At 37.6% G+C, this 17,496-nt stretch overlaps 1 protein-coding gene across 7 annotated transcripts in view; it reads right to left on the bottom strand.

The window, feature by feature from the left end:
* nrxn2b (neurexin 2b) overlaps positions 1–17,496 on the bottom strand; it is an 813,260-nt gene that overhangs the window by 304,869 nt on the left and 490,895 nt on the right. The gene's annotated exons all lie outside the window — the stretch shown is intronic.

Raw genomic sequence — 17,496 nt, 5'->3', positions numbered from 1 at the left:
TTACACGCTCTGCACTCAGAAGCCACCGCCACCGCTACCGCTGTGTTCTTCAGAGCAACACACTGCCTGAATACATTTTAGTAAGGAAAAAGCACAAAAAGGAAACGGTCTTGTTTACCCGTTCGGTGCAGAGGTGTCTGATAAATTTGATTATTCTATTGCCAACTTTGCTCTAAAACTACTTCTTTTTAATTACTTCTTTTGTTTACTTTGCTGAAAACATAGTTTTGATGTTGATTAACTGTGTGAGACTTAAAAACACACTGAACTGTCTTAGAGTTTGTCACATCACAACAACAAACCTCAATATAATTTTAATAAGGTTTATTTGTGATGAACTGATACCAAGTGGACGTATTGTGGGGAAATTCTCTACAGGCCATTTAGAGAAAAGTTTTGCCTATTCCTAAATTAAAAGAAAAAAAAAAAACAGGCAAAAGTTTACCTTTTATTTCAAATTAATTCATTGTTTTATGTAGGTATATTTTGCAAAAAAATTTATACTTTTGGGTTTGTTGTTACAGTGCTGTATTTCTTCAAATTTTGTGTGATAGAACTACAAAACGTAGTGCATTATTTTGAAATACAAATATGCCTAGTTTTCAATTTTTCTTTTACAAAGATCTGAAAGGTGTGGACAGCATTTATATTTAATCTCCATTAGTCAGAAGAGCAGTCATAGTTCCTTTGCGTAGGTTTATCACACAAAATTTAAAGAAAATACTTTCAGGTTTATTTTTACTGTGCAACAAATGCCAAAATTTGAGTAGTTTAATTTTTTTGTGTGGCACTGTACACTACATCACCAAAACAAATAAAACAAATATTTCTCTAATTCCTCTTGTTCCAATTGACAGATTTGTCGTTTTATCATTCCCTTTAGTTTTTCGCGATTCTGCGATCGTGGAAATTCACATAAGATCAACAGAACCTTCACATTTCGTCACGCTAATGCATAATTGTGAGGTTTTTTGGCAGATTACCCGCAAAAATGGTCAAAAACCTTAACTTTAACCAATTGCTAACTCCCACCTGCAGGTGGCAGTATTTCTTGCTTCCACTACACTACTGCCTCGGCCTTACTCGATTTCAAGCTGTAGCTCATGCTTGATGTGGCAAGAAACAAAAAGTCACATTTAGCGTCTCACAACAGCACAAATATTGCAACGTTCCTTGAAAAAATGTCTAAAATACCACCACAAAATCAGTGGTCGACTGCAAAAAAATTGCAAATACTGGCAGGTTAAGCTTTAGTAACTGGACTAAATATGGCTTTCCATAAATTTAAGGAACCATCCTCAAAACAGTTCAAGCTAGCTATCAATCTATTAGTCTATTAGTGTTGTGAAAAGAGAAGATATCAGTAATAATTTAAGGAACGGCCTACATAGGAAATGTATTTCTGGAATATATCCCCGATCTCTGTTCATAGCACATGTTCTCTATTGGTTTGAGTTAACATAAAAAGTCTTTGGGCTCATGCTTTGATGCTGGAAGCACTCCATTATAATGCCTTAGGCCGATTTTACACTTTATAAAACTTCATATCGCAACAATAGGAAAAAAAAAAAACCCAGAGGATGGTGGAAGGAAAACTCAGGAATGTCCTTGACGTTCTCATCTCTCTTCTTCCTTCATGACTCCATTCAGACTCTTTATCCTTCACTTTTAGGAACATCTATTGCTGCGGCTCAATAGAGGATATTAACGACCTAATCAAAGACCAGAATGAGTTGCATCCTGGATGAAAAGCCCAAGAATGTTTCCTAACAGCAGTGAAAGGCAGAGGCAGTTTCAGGAAGCTGTCCTGAGGCAGAAGGATGAGTTTGGTGGTGATATGTGAACAAGACTTCATCATGACGCAAAGTTTTTCTCAGTCAGGATTATAAAAAAAAAACTAAAATAAAACACACACACAAACACTATCTTTAAGTTTAATAGATGTCAGTAAACATCAAGCACAATCAAAATCACCTGAATGATATTTAGATTACTTTTTATTCTATCCCCCTGCCTATTTTGTGAATTAGAAAAAATTCTAGCAAAAAAAAGGAGCATAGACAAATAAATATGCAATAGAATGCAATAATCCAGCAAAGAAACAATGAAAACTAGGAGCTTAAATACTGAGGCAGGGGTGGAAAATGACAATGGACCCAGCTGAACTGTTCAGAGACTCAGTAGTGGCAGAATAAAAGCAGGAAAACTGAAGGAGGGAGACTAATTAACACTGAAGGGAGTTGAACTAAGGCTCAAAGGACCTACAAACCAAAAGGGAAAAGGCCCGACAAGAATCTAACAGAAAGAATTCCAGATGTACGAATAGAAACAATGGAATTAACTCGCACCTCAGTAACACCTCAGAAATCAACAGAATATGGTAAGACTTATTGAACATAAACAGCAAGGACTGATCAAAACACAAAAGGATCGTGACACAACCAGGAAATCAAGTGGGATGACTCTGCTGTTTTTCCAATTAACCTGGTGGCAGGTAAACACTGACCTGAAAAACAACCCCCTGACTCATTTAATAAAACATGCTGTGAGATGATTTGAATGAGAAATCAGCACCACTTAAAAGCAGTGGGGTATGTTTACTGCTGACTTCCATCTCGTATATAAAACCTCTGGGAACTTAAGAGGATCAGTTTATGAGGTGAGATCATTTCTGTTGTTGGGACTCAAGATGTAAAGTGTTTTTTGGTGTCTTTGTGTTGCAGTTTGAATCGCAGCAAATGTTTCATGTTCACCGGTGAATGCTACAAAGCACCTCTAAGTTTCCAGGCGTGAACCTGGCGTGACACCAGCACTGACTGAAACCTGCATAGAAACAAATATTCCAAAGCCTTAAACCTTTGTGTTTAAGGCTTTGGGAAATGTGCTCCACATGGTAAAACATTACACCTCAACCATTTTTGCATTTTTATATCCAGATCTGGACTGTTTTGGGGGTTTTTTTCAAACTAGCGCAATTGTCGTTCAATTTGTTTTGTCTTTAGCTGCAAATGTAACTATTTAGTATTTTTGTTTCCACATTAATCCCAGGTATTCCCTCTATGAAACTTTGTGAAGCTTTAGAAATGCTCTGTGTGGCAGCATAACTTATTATATGAACGTAGGCCAATTAAACACATTAGATGTATGAATTTAATAATTTACAAAGAAAACAAGGCTTTCTCACCAATTTCTACGAGGAACCTAGACGTTCAGAGGCGCCTTAGGTAGGGATGGTATTTTTTGGTGCGAAGTCTGTAGGCTGGCAAATTCAATGACCTCCTCAATTATTTGAGACACAATCATTTAAATTAAAGACATCCATGAGTGCTTTTTCTGACATTTGATCAAACTTATATTAGAATTAGTAACTGTGTTTATACAAGAAAGTAAAGATTATATTAGTCAAATGTGATGGCTACCGACTTTGACAATAAAAACAAACTACCTGTTTCAAAAGTTCCATAATATCATTGCTCTATCCTGGGAACATTTGACAGCTTTTTACAGATATGCATTGCATTTGTGTGAAACCATAAATGATCGCATCAACCAATAAGTTGTTATGTATCATTTTTCCTTTGTCTTGACCTGCGGAGAGAACTTTGCTCTAAACACTGTATTTATCTCGGTGACAGGAGTACAATCTTCAACTTATTCACTGCACACACCGCAGAACGATGCTGTGTGTGCTTAAAAAAAAAAAAAAAAAAAAACGCTCCCTATTTATTTTTGTCTTATTTTTCTTGCCCTCCCGATTCGGTGCAGCGCTAGATGAGGACAGGCGCGGTCCTCTCCCAACCGTCAGCCTCCGTCGCTGGCAGCCATAATGCCCCGCTGCGCTTATCAAATGCCAAGATGACAGATTTAATTAAAGACCCTTACGTTCTTTATTCAGCCCGGCCCTGTGTCTGTTCTGGCTTATGCACTGCAGGGGTTTACAGGAATCACTCTGTGACAGGGTTTGATAAAGTCATTAGGCTTCCAGACTAATAATAGAAAATGGGAAGGGCTGTGCTTTTGTTAACCAAGAGATAGGCAATACTGCTAGCATGTAACACAAGAGGATGAATGCTTATGGAAATGAGAAGGGAACATGTAATGGAGGAACACTAATCTAAGATGATTGGACGTACAGAGGGAACCGTAATATGAAGAAAAAGGAAAAAAAAGCACATAGGATTAATGGCACACAAAACGAGACCGTTGAAATCTAATCAGGGAAGGAAATGGATCCCTGCGTCTCTGGGATTGGTTTGTGAGTGAGCTCCAACTATAGGTTACATAAATGAATCAGCGAATACAGAATTTAGAGCCTAGCCAGTGGCAGGGCAGTTAATCTTAATGTTTTTTCATGCTGTTCTTCTCTCGGTGCAGCTTGTAGTGCAAACGTGGGGGCTGTTTTTGTGCCAACGAGTTCATGATTTGATTGCCAGGGAGCACAGAGCGCGGGACCCGCCGGGGTCGCACACGGTCAGAGTTCACGTCTGCAGACCCGCTTCCATCGATGCCGGGAAGAAGTGTTGCAATCTAAGCAAGATTTTTTTCATTTTTAAGGGAAGCTTCAGCACAACACGGTGCTTTGGTATATGCAAGGATGCAACAAAGTCTTCAGAAATCTCATCACACACTCCAGCTTGCCCTTTTCACTCCGTGGTTCACTGGTTCACTCGTTGGCTCTGACGTTGCTTTATTTTCACTCCCTTGGCCATGATTAAAGTGTGTACATTTAAATAATTCAATTTGCAATGCCTAGCTACATAATCATATTCTTCCTTCTCCGCCTTCTTCTCACTGATGCTTCAACTCCCTGCAGGCACATTTTCTTCTCTGTCTCCCTAAATCAGATAAAAAAAAGCAATCCTGCTTCCTTAAAGGCGCAGAACTTTGATTTGATGACGATTACGCTCTTGTAACCAGTGTTGACTCAATACTGCTGGAGATACTACAGCTTAAGCTACTCCTATGAAAGGCTTTAAATGATCACAACTCATTTATCGCTGTAGTTTAGTGGTTATACTCTCAGAGATGGATAGATACTTCAGTCGTCTTGGAAAATAAGTCATTTTGTCAGAGTTTTAAAGGATTTGTTCAAGTGCAACAACACAAAAGGTTAATAACAGTCTGGAGCCACTAACAAATAATATTAATCGTTCAAATAAATAGGAGGGTAGGAGAGACCATTTAAAAAGACAAATTGGGGAATTCACAGAGTATGCACAATGAGCAATAACCCCTATAACCAAACAGTAGTTTTTCTACTATCCTATACTTTCTATATATCAAATTTGAATGTCTCATGTCATTACATTACCTTTGTAAAATAATGACTCAAGTCAGTTTTTGCCAAAAGTAATTTTGGCAAAAAAATGAAAAATAAAATTAAATAAAAACCTCTTTATTGCCAAAAGCTGATTTAGGCAAAAGACAATATAAAGTATTCTGAGAGCTTCTTTGACTCTAAAATATATGGTAGTGGTACAGATATATACACTGAAAAATGGGATAGAAACCAAACGTTCCTAGGCTATTTCAATCCATAAAACAGCAGGTATGCAATTAACCTTGGCGTTAATATTGATGTACTCGAAATTGATTCACTTTTACAGTAACTGAGCTCTAATAAAATAATTTCTGAATTGCTCAGTGACTATATTTTATACCTCGAAAGGCTTTGTTGTGCCTAAAATAGTTTTATAATGACTGGTCTGATTTTTAAAAAAGATGGTTTAGTAAGACTTATTCAACCAAAATATCATCCTTTTGACTCTTTGACTATTAAAATGGTCAAGTAAAACAATTTTCAGAATAAATAAACCTATACTGACACAAAAATAGCAAAAGCTTTAATGGATTAGTAAGATCCAGAGCAAAGACATGAGAAATCTATTCCCTGGTTAAGTAATACCTCAGTGTAGGCAAACATCCTTCCTATATGCTATGAACTCATACATCTAACAAACAAAGCTATTTCTACATCAGAAACCTGATGGGGCTGTTTAAATTCAATACACTCTCTTAGTGGAGTAAAGAAAATGGAGACCATAAATCTATTTTATGACATTTATTTCCCCCTTTAGGATATAGTCTTTCAGGTCATATAACCTTTCAACAATATATGCTCTTTATAGATGGTGGATTCGAAAAATGTGACAAGATAAGGGAGGACAGCAAAGTTCATAATATGGGTAAACAGAGAAAGATGGAAAGAATGAGAGAGAAAGACAGAGAGAGAGGCAGGAAATATGGCTGTCAGATGGAGAGCTGGCACCCTGCTATTGTGCTGGCACAGCGTCAACAAGTTGATGGCCAATTAGCAGTAAGTAGTGGGCAGGTGGAGCTCAATCCCGTCTGAAATATCACAGTCAAATCCCTGCTTGCCTTAAACCTTTTATCCTCTGAGCCCCTCCATCTTCCTCGTCCCTCTTGTGCTTCAGTGACCTCGTTCCCCCAACACGTTGCCTTTAAAGCTGGGCTCCTTCATCAGGGCCTGCAAAGGCCAGATGGCACTCGCAGTTGGGTCCACGCATCAGTTTCTGTACGTTAGCTACCTTCCAGGCAAAAAAAAAGAAAAATCTATCAGCCAACCAGAGCTGTGGGGCTTCCCTTTAGCTTTTGGCACCGATTAAGCCATGCTGGGATAAGCCAAGTAGTTCATTCATACACTCGAGTTTTCTCACTGCGACGGTCGAGTCTCATCTTTGGAGGTTTTATCTCGCAACAACATGAATGTTCAGTGGGTTCTTGAGGAGATTCAAGTGTGACATTTGGCTTTGGGGACAGAAGCTCTGGCATTTCCCCCGAAGGATTGACAGAGGCACCCGTCATCGACTATGATCACCTTTCATTCGTCCTTCACTCATGTCTTTTTCATTCAGCATATAACCATGAATTTAGATTAGAAAATGGTTCCGCGGCTCTATGACTTAGGTGCACCCTGCAGCAATAGCCTCTGCATTTTCAATTCACTGGGCTATAAAAAACTATTTTCAATTTTGTTTAATTTATCCTTAGTATTAGGTGCTACAATGTGGAAAGGACATCAGGCCTGAGCATTTGCCTGCAGTGAATACACGATGACAGGCAGTGAAATGAAGAAACACCCAAAACATTAGAACCCTTCCAACACTGGCCACACCAAAGGATAGGCGAGACTTTTTCATTTGGTCATTTTAGAATAGAAACATCCTTTATTGTCCAGCAAAGGGGACAGTCAGGTGTAACAAATACAAAAGTTCACACAAAAGCAAATTTAAATATTGGTCACCTTCCTAAAATAATGGCCTAGGTCAATTTTTGCCAAAAGTGATTTGTAGTTGTCAGCCTATAACATATTTTTGAAAGAAAGCAGTTGTGATTTTTTTTTTTCTTCTATTTTCCCACCAAAATCACTTTTGGCAAAAAATGACTAAGGCCACTACTTTTAGAAATGTGACAATATGTAACTTTTTATCCATGGTGATAAAAATCACTGACTGTGGCCCTGAAAACTGCATATAAATAAAAACAAGGAAATCAAGCGACTATGAACGATTCAGACACATTTTAATTACAACCTCCTTACTGTCTGTATGGACCTGTGCTGAGCTCCTGCTAGGTGCTGAATTGAAGTCTGAAGACTTTGATGTTGATCTGCAGGCTGAATCTGCGCTCTGCTTGCGCAGTGGAAACTGGAATAACAAGCGCCACTGGAGTGAAAGTTTTGAAATCAAGCAACATTTCTCCAATTGAAGTGATCACAACTCACTGTCAGCTCCCACATAGGAGTTGCACTGAGTTCCGTCTCCAGGTTAGAGGACACTGTCTGAGCGTCAAGTGTGTGAATTGAAATCCGTCAGAATGACAGATGATATTTATATTTTTCAGTCACAACTTTAGAAGAAAAAAAGTCAGATGGCAAATATTCGTCTAATGTGACACCAAAGACTCCATGTGAAGACCAAAAAAGGCAGGAACCAGGTGTTTAGCTATTTAGCCCTCAGATATTAGCACTGGACTCTTTGAGCATGGGCTTTCAATATTGCTGATGCACAAAATTCACCAGACTGCAAAAGCAGAGCTGCAATATCACATCGATACATTGGCCTGTCTTGTTTCAGTGCTACATGCATATTTTAGTTTGCTGTGATTTACAGAGTTTCATTTCACTCTGTGATTCTAGAATGCAAACAGCTGCTGTGATATTTTTTGCTTTTACGTTGGATTTTGCTTAGCGGGTTGAGTTTCACTGAGTGATTCGGTGGCCATTAGTTTGCCTCCTTTAGTAGCCTAAAAACAAATCCTCTCTCTTCCGTCTTGATTTCACGGCCTCTGTCCACTCCATCTTGTTTTAAAGGAAACTGGGATCACCTCAGTACAACACCATTTTGAATTTTCCAGCCCATTTCCTCCTTGTGCAACTCTCATTTCTCATTGTTTAGGGAAGATGCTCTCTCCACCCTGCACTCTCTGCATTATGTATCACAGCAAGTCCTATATAATCCATGCAACATAGAGTTGGGGAGCATCCAAATAGGAACTAAAAATATTCAGAAGCGTGAGTGACAAGTCCAGCATATTCTGATAAAAAATGTTTAAAAGTGTAAGCACTGTGTGGAGTAATATAACTACTCTCACAATGTAGTAAGCAATTATAGAGAGCTTTCTCATAAAGCTTGATAAATTTAATAATGTGATTTGTTCCATTTTATTAGTGGTGCAATCTAAAGTACTTCAATCTCTCTAGCTGGATGTTCAGAATTGCTTTAATATTTCTGTCTCAAAGGAATGCAGCCATCAAGGTTAGATCAGGCAGCAACTGTGCCACTCTAATGACAATGTCACGTTAGCCCAGACAGCCACACTTCAATTAGTATTTGTGCAGGACTTGGCTGTGATATCAATCAAGTACGTTCATCACAGACCATGTGTCTTCTCATCGGGACATGGCATCGATCAAACTCAGCTCCATGGCAGATGGAAATTAATCAAGAGATCTCAGAGAAATTATGACCATCATACCTCTTGATAAAGAGGGAATTCATCCCAAAACTTTCCAAAAAGATGACCTATTGGAACACTGTTATTTTGCAACTTATTTGTTACAAGCAGACTCTTACAGAGTTAAAATCCATCTAGAGAACTTGTGTCACAAATGCTTTTGGGTATATCTAATATACTCAAAGGTATCTTATACGGGGTGCTTTGGTGGTGAAGGGGTTAAGCACAACCCACATATTTAGGTCTTATTCCTCAACGTGGATGTCACAGGTTTAATTCTGGCCTCATGACCTTTGCCGCATGTCTTCCCCTCTCTCTCATTATCCACTTTCCTGTCAACTCACTATCAAATAAAGATCACTAGAGACAATAAAACCTTTTTAACCTTTTAAAGAAATATCTAAGAAACTAGCTTGAGAAGCTAAAATAAAAACCTAGGCACAATCCTACTTGACATGCTAAAAGCTGCTCAGCGCCCCTGCACAGTTAGTTGATTTTAATTTTGTTGCTTATTTAATGGAAACACCACAATTGTGAAATTGAGTTTTTTCAACATTAGGAGAATATCGACAACGTTTTGCACACATTTGTAATGGAAACATAGCTATTGGTTGGAGATTGCAAAGTGCACAATCTAGGAGCTAAGACTGTAGATGTTAGCTTCTGATTTAGTGCAGCAATGCATGTTAAGTTCAATTTGAACTGTTAAAATAGGCAGTTAAAAGCATTTTCAGAGCAAGTCTCAAGTATTTGTGGATTTTTAGCTATTTGCCAGTTATTGTGGTTCCACATCTCCATGAATACCAGGGGTTCACTGTATTATTTTTGTCTGTCACCAACCCACTCATCCTTTACAAAAAAAAAATTACATTACAAAAAAACATTTATGAATGGGAGGGTCTTATATTATATCTGTTATTTTTACCTGGTTGCCACAGGAATAAGCATTATGTGCTGTGGAATTCTGTGTTTCGGTTCAATAAAAAAAATAAGAAAATGGCAACTTAAAAACAGCAACTCTGACAGATCATCAGCAGAGCAGGGGTTTAAATGAGCTAATTAACCACAGCTGTGTTTTTAATGAGCTAATAGCAGCGGTAGCTAATCTACCACGGCGATTACTTATTAATAATCGCAAAATAGACATCAAGGATAAAAACATAAAACTGTAACAGACTGAATGTTCAATTCCTCATGTGGGAAAAATATTATTACTAATATTTTTATTATTAAAAAACAATAATAAAAATAATAATATATTGTTTTATTACTACTACAATTACTAATAGTAATAACTAATTATCATTAACCTGAATAATTATTATGAAAATTATTTTTATAGTAATAATAAACAACAATTATAATTATTGTTATAATCATAATAATTACTAGTAGTAACAATAATATTTATATTAGTTATAATAAATATTAACAGTAATAATTATTATTAGTATAAGGATCGTTATTACACTAATGAGCTATTACTTATTATTAATATATAATCATTATATACTTCTTAATATAATAATTACATTACTAAGTATTATATTATATATTAATATGTAATACACACACTAGTGTATATACTGTATATATATATATATATATATATATATATAAATATATATATATATATATATAAACTGACGTGCGGTCATCATGGAAAAATAATATATAATGATAAAAAACTTTATATTTCCATTCACCCTGTACTGTACTATAAACTACTATTTTTCATTCAGCTTAACCAATTATGATTATTTTTTCATCGAAATTGCTGAATTTTCGCATATTCCCATTCAAAAGCTCAGAAGCGAAGCCGGTGAGGCAGCGGCGAGTTGAGCCTCACCTTGGATTGATCAACCTCTCGTTAACTGCACTGGCTGCCATTCTGTGAGAGCATGTTCCTTCTCTCTGTACGTCGCCAATAAAATGGGCTAAAAAACACTTAATGTATGAACTGATTTTTTATAATTTAGCTTTTGTATATAATGTACAGTGTATTTTGTCACCAACTGTGTGTGTAACGTGATTCGTGTGCGGAGAAGCGATCATACACGGCCGAGAACAGATTCGAGGTGAAGCAGGCGGTTCTCTTGCCTCATGGCAGGGGGCACTCATGAGCCCAGGCATTGTGACTTCACAACTGCAGAGTAAGACACAGTAACAGCGATACAGTAGCCATACAGTAAAGTCAAGTGCAGCGATATATTTATAGTTTTCTCCTCGTACCACAGCGATCACTTATTAATAATCGCAAAATAAAGATAAAGCCTAACACAGTTTTGCATGTTTTAATCTGCTCTGCAGAGTACTGCCAATCAACTGGGGTGCCAGCACATTCCCCATCAGCATCTGAGTTAATTTCAGGTCACGTCAAATACTACATGCACTACAGCTTCTCTGACTCCTGTATCGATCTTTTAAAGCTGAATGACAAAGAGCAATAATAAGGTGAAACCTGCATTCATAAATGGACTGCTGCCTAGACATTTAGGCTCTAGTCACACTGCCTCCAAACCCTGAAATGTATGGTAGGTGTATCAAATATCAGGTGTTGGGTGATTCTTGACATAAAGAAAGCAAAAGCATTAATCATGTTTTTGAAGGATATCCAAGAATGTGTAACATTATTCTGTGTTTTGCTACAAAAGGGTAGGATTTTTGTTTCGTTTTATCGATGTAACCTTCTCATTCTGTGTGTTTCCTTAAGTCTGATGCTCTACGAATGCTCCCAAGTGGTCAGATAATTACTAACCGAATTACTCAGAAAGCAAGTCAGGCTGCCATCTGTTTGAGCCACTTCAAGTATTCACAATGGAGAAGCGATCGAATGAAGCAGTTGCACCTAAATTGCCTCAGAGTTGTGAGCTTCTGTTTTTTAGGAAAGGCAGAAACGCCCTTGTGTTTCTTTTGTGTCTGCAACCATAGATGTAAAGAAATGCTGGAGCATTGCTGACAGAAGCTCATGTATGTACAGTAAGTGAAATGCCAGATAATAAAGGAAAAGTGGGATGGGTTATGAATCAAGAAAGCGTTATTTTTCATGCCAAATTGGCTGATGATGTAAAACTTAAACAGTGTGTGGTTGCGGATAGTTATTAGCCTCATATGTTCTAAGAAAAAGTGTTTCCCATGCGACGTTACACACAGCAAACTGACTGTTTTTGATGCTGGTATTATTTTACACAGAAAAACAAAATTAACCTGTGGGCTTCCGGTTCAAACCCCCTCTCTGTCCATCTCAGTCATTGTGTCCTTGGGTAAGATGCATTACCTGCCTTGCATGCGGTTGGTCAGAGGGCTCTGTGCTGCAACCGTAGAAATGTATGGCAGTCTCATTTCAGTCAATCTACAATGTAGCTTACAACCATCAGTGTATGAATGACTGTAGTGTGTAAAGTGCTTTGGAGTCCTTACTTGATGAGGCGCTGTACAAATGTAGAGCATTTACCACTAAACAGAGTGACTATAGAAGTACCAGAACAATTTTTTAGATCCATTTTTTTATCATCAGGTTGGAAACTCTGTTGTTGTTTATTTGTTGTTGTTGTTTTTTACATTTTCCACAAAAACAAATTCCGTAGAAGAAAGCATACCCATCTTCATTTTGCAAAAGATTGTTTTTTCCATTTTAAAACTTACAATTAGAAACAAAAAAGTGGTTCTTTGTAAATGATACATTTCCAGTTGTATTTATCTATCAAAAAGTAAGTTGACATTTGAGGCTCTAAAGGAGTTTTAATTAGGCAGACTTAGGGCAAACATGATTCCATATATTGTACACCCCTCACCCAGGATGTTTGAGGAGCTAAGTGAAAAAATATTCTTTTTGCTCTTTTTGTTAGCAAGTATAAAGGACTTTTAAAATACTCAAAATTTCTTAAGTGGCTAATACTTTTAGTCCTTAGCTGTAAGGACTAAACCAGGCAGAAAACAAATAATGATCATTTCCTTCTTTTCACAATGTGCCACATAGTTACGTGACGATGTCAAAGCATTTCACATCACTTTTTTTAATGCATATTAATGCCAAGCTATGGTTCCTGGTGAAGATTGGTGATGTAACTGGGTACCAAAGAAACCAATAGTTTGATGAATGGTAGTAATTTACCTCCTGGTTTCTCTCTGAACAACACCGCCTGTGTTGACCCCGTAATGGAGAATTGTCCTGAGTTTAATTAAGACACTAATGTCCTTCAAGGAAACTGCCACTTGAATTCTGCACTGCCAGAGAATTAGTTTTAATTTCCCATCAAGCAAGGGTCAGAGGTTATCTAAAGCATAGTGGGTAACTGATTAAACATTCCTTGTAAGAGGTAATCACTTTTAACACAGCCCCAACTGGCCTCTTCAGTCGTGTTCACGACATGGATTGTGCACCAGCAGGACCTTTGGATGACATGGGAGTGATTCGCAGTGATAAGCAAGTGAAAACGAAAAGGGGGAAGAGACATTTTTCTCTGTCACTTTGCTTTTAGCCTTCATATTTCACCGCCTCGCAAGATCCTAAAGAACCCAGAATGCACCTTCCACCTGCTCCACGGCTACCAATTACACCTCCAATCATGTATACCCTCCCACCCGCTTCACCCCCGCCGCCCCATTTTTGCTTGTTTCTCTCTCAACACAAATCTTTTCCTCTGTTCGGCCAGAGGAGTGCTTTAGATTTCCTCCAACACTTGTTTTGAATTTGATGAAAAGGCAGCCCAGAAAATTTCTAATTTCCAAGATGGGCATTACAAAAAAGGGGAGGATAAATTAAGTCGGTTACCTTGACTTGGGAAAGGTCACAAAGGAGATGGCATGTCAATTATTTATGAAGATTAAGACGCATTTATCACTAGAATCCATCTGAATATTAAAAATCCATTGGAGCTTCACACCTCCAACTACTACAAACCTTTTGTACACCCCTTTCATAGCTTGAAAGATTAAGCAATTCCCTCAGGAACGTTAAAGTCAAATATTTTTATTAGATTTAAAATAATAAAAAACAAGCTTATTTGCAACAGATCAGCCTCCCTTCCTCGACTGCCTGCATCACCCCGACAGAGTCTTTCTTTGGAAACTTGATAAAATTGGTAGCAAGTAAAAGGCTGCAGGTAGTAATAACCGACTCCAGCACTCAGTCACAACAGTCTTGCAGACAACAAAAAGTAGGGTTGCTCGGACAGACCTCAGGACGGCCACATGTTTTTCTAATGCTTTGAAAAGCCCACGTGCAGCAGCATTCAGCTGCATACATGTATACACACACACACACACCCACACCGCCGATTTGCACTGTGCCTTTTTCTGGCATTTTCTCAGAGGAACTCAAATCGGCAGCATTCATTATTGACCTCTTCTGTATTCAAACAGTTTTTTTTTTTCCAAGTCTGACTCTTTCTTTGAAGACCCAACACTACAAAGCCAAGGACTTGTAGACACAGAGGCAGAGACGTCAAACATGGGGAGAAACAAACAGAAAGGAACTATAAAGTAAAAGAAAAAAATAAAACTATGGTGATGAAATGGTGGATAAAGAGCATCTGTCTTTGCTAGACAGTTGCACCACATCCGCCGCTAAAATAAAAGTAGAAAGAGGAAAGCCCACGTGCAGCAGCATTCAGCTGCATACATGTATACACACACACACACACCCCCACAGTGCCGATGTCCGAATTCCCTCAAAACCAAACACATTAAACAGACTGGATTAAGACCGCCATACAGTCTCCATGACCTCCAAGACTCTTCACATGGAGCTGGATTGCAGCATATTTGGAAAACCTGACTTCTTTGCTGAAGGCAAAAATGACTTTGGTACTTTCTTATTATCTCCTAAAGAGTTTTTTGAGGTTGAAGCTTCCAGTCCTTCTGTACTGGTATTTTGTTTTGGACCTAGTCACAATCTGTGGATTTTACTTCTATTTATGGAAGTTTTCTGTGCCTCAACCCTCAGTTGACCAATTTTGAGGCTATCTTAGCTTGCAAAAGCAATCATATTGATAAGAACTCACACATACACAACATCCACAATCTAGGTTCTTAATGATAATTATCACTATAGGTTCTCAAATCTAAACTGTTTTTAATTTAAAATTCCAAAAGCCAGTATTTGTTATTTCTGTATTTTTTGTAAATTTCAGATGTAGGATAGTAAAAGACAAAATTAAATGGAACATAAAAAAACATGGAATCATCCAAGGTTTTCCAATTTGTAAGTTATAGAAAGAAGTGACAGTAAAAAAAAAAAGGAAAAGAAGAAGAAAGACAAATCAAACTCGAATAGAGACATCCTACTATCTCCCTGGGGACCAAATGAATAGGCAAGAGAAAAAAATAGAAAGAATAAAAAAAGAAGGGAAAATTGATTGAGAGAGAACATGCATGGCTGAGCATGAAATGCCTGCAGTGAAGCCTTGAAAATGAGAGATGACCAACTGAGAGGAGTGTTTGACATCCAACAATAAACTCCCACCATGACCACTGCTATAACCACAAGCTGCCAAGACAGGAGAGCAGAGTGAGATGAGGAGCAAGGCAGCAAATGCAGTGTGACTGATGGATAACTGGATGATGATCAGATAGAAATACGTGTCTGAAACAAGAGAAGGTTGTGGAAAACTCATGCAGTCATGTGACCACGTTCACTTTTGTAGGCTGTGAAAGTACCTGAAGGAGATGTCGTCATTAGGTTTCTACTATGTTCAAATGCCAAGAAAAAGTGCGCATTTTTAATTTTTATGAAAAAAATCTGTGCTTCACATGTTAGCTTGTTGCCTGAGGCAGTGAGAGTGTAGCTGCATTTTAATTGACCATATAATTGAGCAATTTGACATTTTGACAATAAAGTCTCTTAATTGAGACGCGTCAACTTTGAAAAATTTCTGGGTGTTCGAAAAAAAGCTTTGGCTCTAGGATGAGGTGGGTCTTTTTGGCCAACTCAAAATTGACTTGTATTGAAAAACTGCAAATGGAATATATATACAGTATATATACAGTACAGACCAAAAGTTTGGACACACCTTTTAATTCAATGAGTTTCCTTTATTTTCATGACTATTGACATTGTAGATTCACACTGAAGGCATCAAAACTATGAATAACACATGTGGAAATATGCACTAAACAAAAAAGTGTAAAACAACTGAAAATACCCCTTATATTCTAGTTTCTTCAAAGTAGCAACCTTTTGCTGTGATTACTGCTTTGCATACACTCTGCATTTTTCTTGATGAGCTTCAAGAGGTCGTCACCTGAAATGGGTTTCACTTCATAGGTGTGTCCTGTCAGGTTAATAAGTGGGACTTTTTGCCTTATAAATAGTCATGAAAATAAAGAAAACCCACTGAATTAGAAAGGTGTGTCCAAACTTTTGGTCTGTACTGTATGTATATATATATATATATATATATAGTATACTGCATATATATATTGCATAACACGAGTCGCAAGATCAACAACTAGATGTTGCCACTGGCAGTTGGAGGGATGTTTTTTAATGACGTATTGCATGAGCAATTAAATATTTCAATTGCGTTTCTTATTTCATGGAAACAATGTTATTGTGAAATTGTGTTTGTTCAACTTTAGTTGAACATTGAAGTAGGAATTCAACCTGCACAAATGTAAATTACAAAAATAAATTTGCTTGGCAATTCCAAAAACACTCAAGTTTTTTTATAAAAAGGTTTTCTGCTAGGATGCGGTGCTTTTTTAAGCGTACTGAAATTTGTGTATTTGGCAAAACTGCAACGGAAACACCTTTTTCACATCACAAGCGTTTGCATTCAGCTGTTTGTCATTCAAAAGTGTGGCATCCACAGCTCGTCTGGAAAATCGGCCACTACAATTTATCCAAAATGTGGTGGACGTTGGGGTGACAAGGAGCTTGTCACCCCAACGTCTGAATAAGACGTCAACGTTTCCTCTGATGGATGAATTATGAAAATCTCTCTTAAGTGTTCATAGCCGTTACTGCCATGTTTTTAAATGTATTATGAGCAATTAAATTCACATGTGATTTTAATTGCTATTGTTTCAGTGCAATATTGTGTTTTTTCAACATTAGCAGAATAACTGACAATCCAGCATCGGTCTCAGAAAAGTTTTCCCTCATTCAGACTTCTATGCTGCTAAAATCTTTCTAAATGCCTCCGGCAGCTGGTTTGATCTCACCTCTCTGTCCTCTGATTACCTGCGTAATACCAAACACTAAAACAGGAACCCCAAAACAAAAATGATTTTAGTGACTAACACGCTCTTCTTTGGGGCTGGCAGGAGTATTCTAAAGTACTTCAATGTGGACTGAAAAAAAATTCAATCTTAAACTTTCTGAACTAATCAAAACAATGTTTTCTGCCCCCAAGCCCTTTCATCTTACTCAGATAAGAAGTTCATAAAAGATGACTCCCCTGAGTCAAACACTCCTGCCTTTAAGATGAATAGGGAAAGCAGGAGCACAAAGAAGACTAATTTTCTCCTTTAAAGGGTTTCTAATTTCTCATCCTTGTCTGCCAGCGCAGCCGCCCA

Source organism: Xiphophorus hellerii, chromosome 14 (genome assembly GCF_003331165.1).
Source record: "Xiphophorus hellerii strain 12219 chromosome 14, Xiphophorus_hellerii-4.1, whole genome shotgun sequence".
Lineage (NCBI taxonomy): Eukaryota > Metazoa > Chordata > Actinopteri > Cyprinodontiformes > Poeciliidae > Xiphophorus > Xiphophorus hellerii.
The sequence above is the reverse complement of the archived record's forward strand: the minus strand, read 5'-3'. Positions and strand labels throughout refer to the sequence as shown.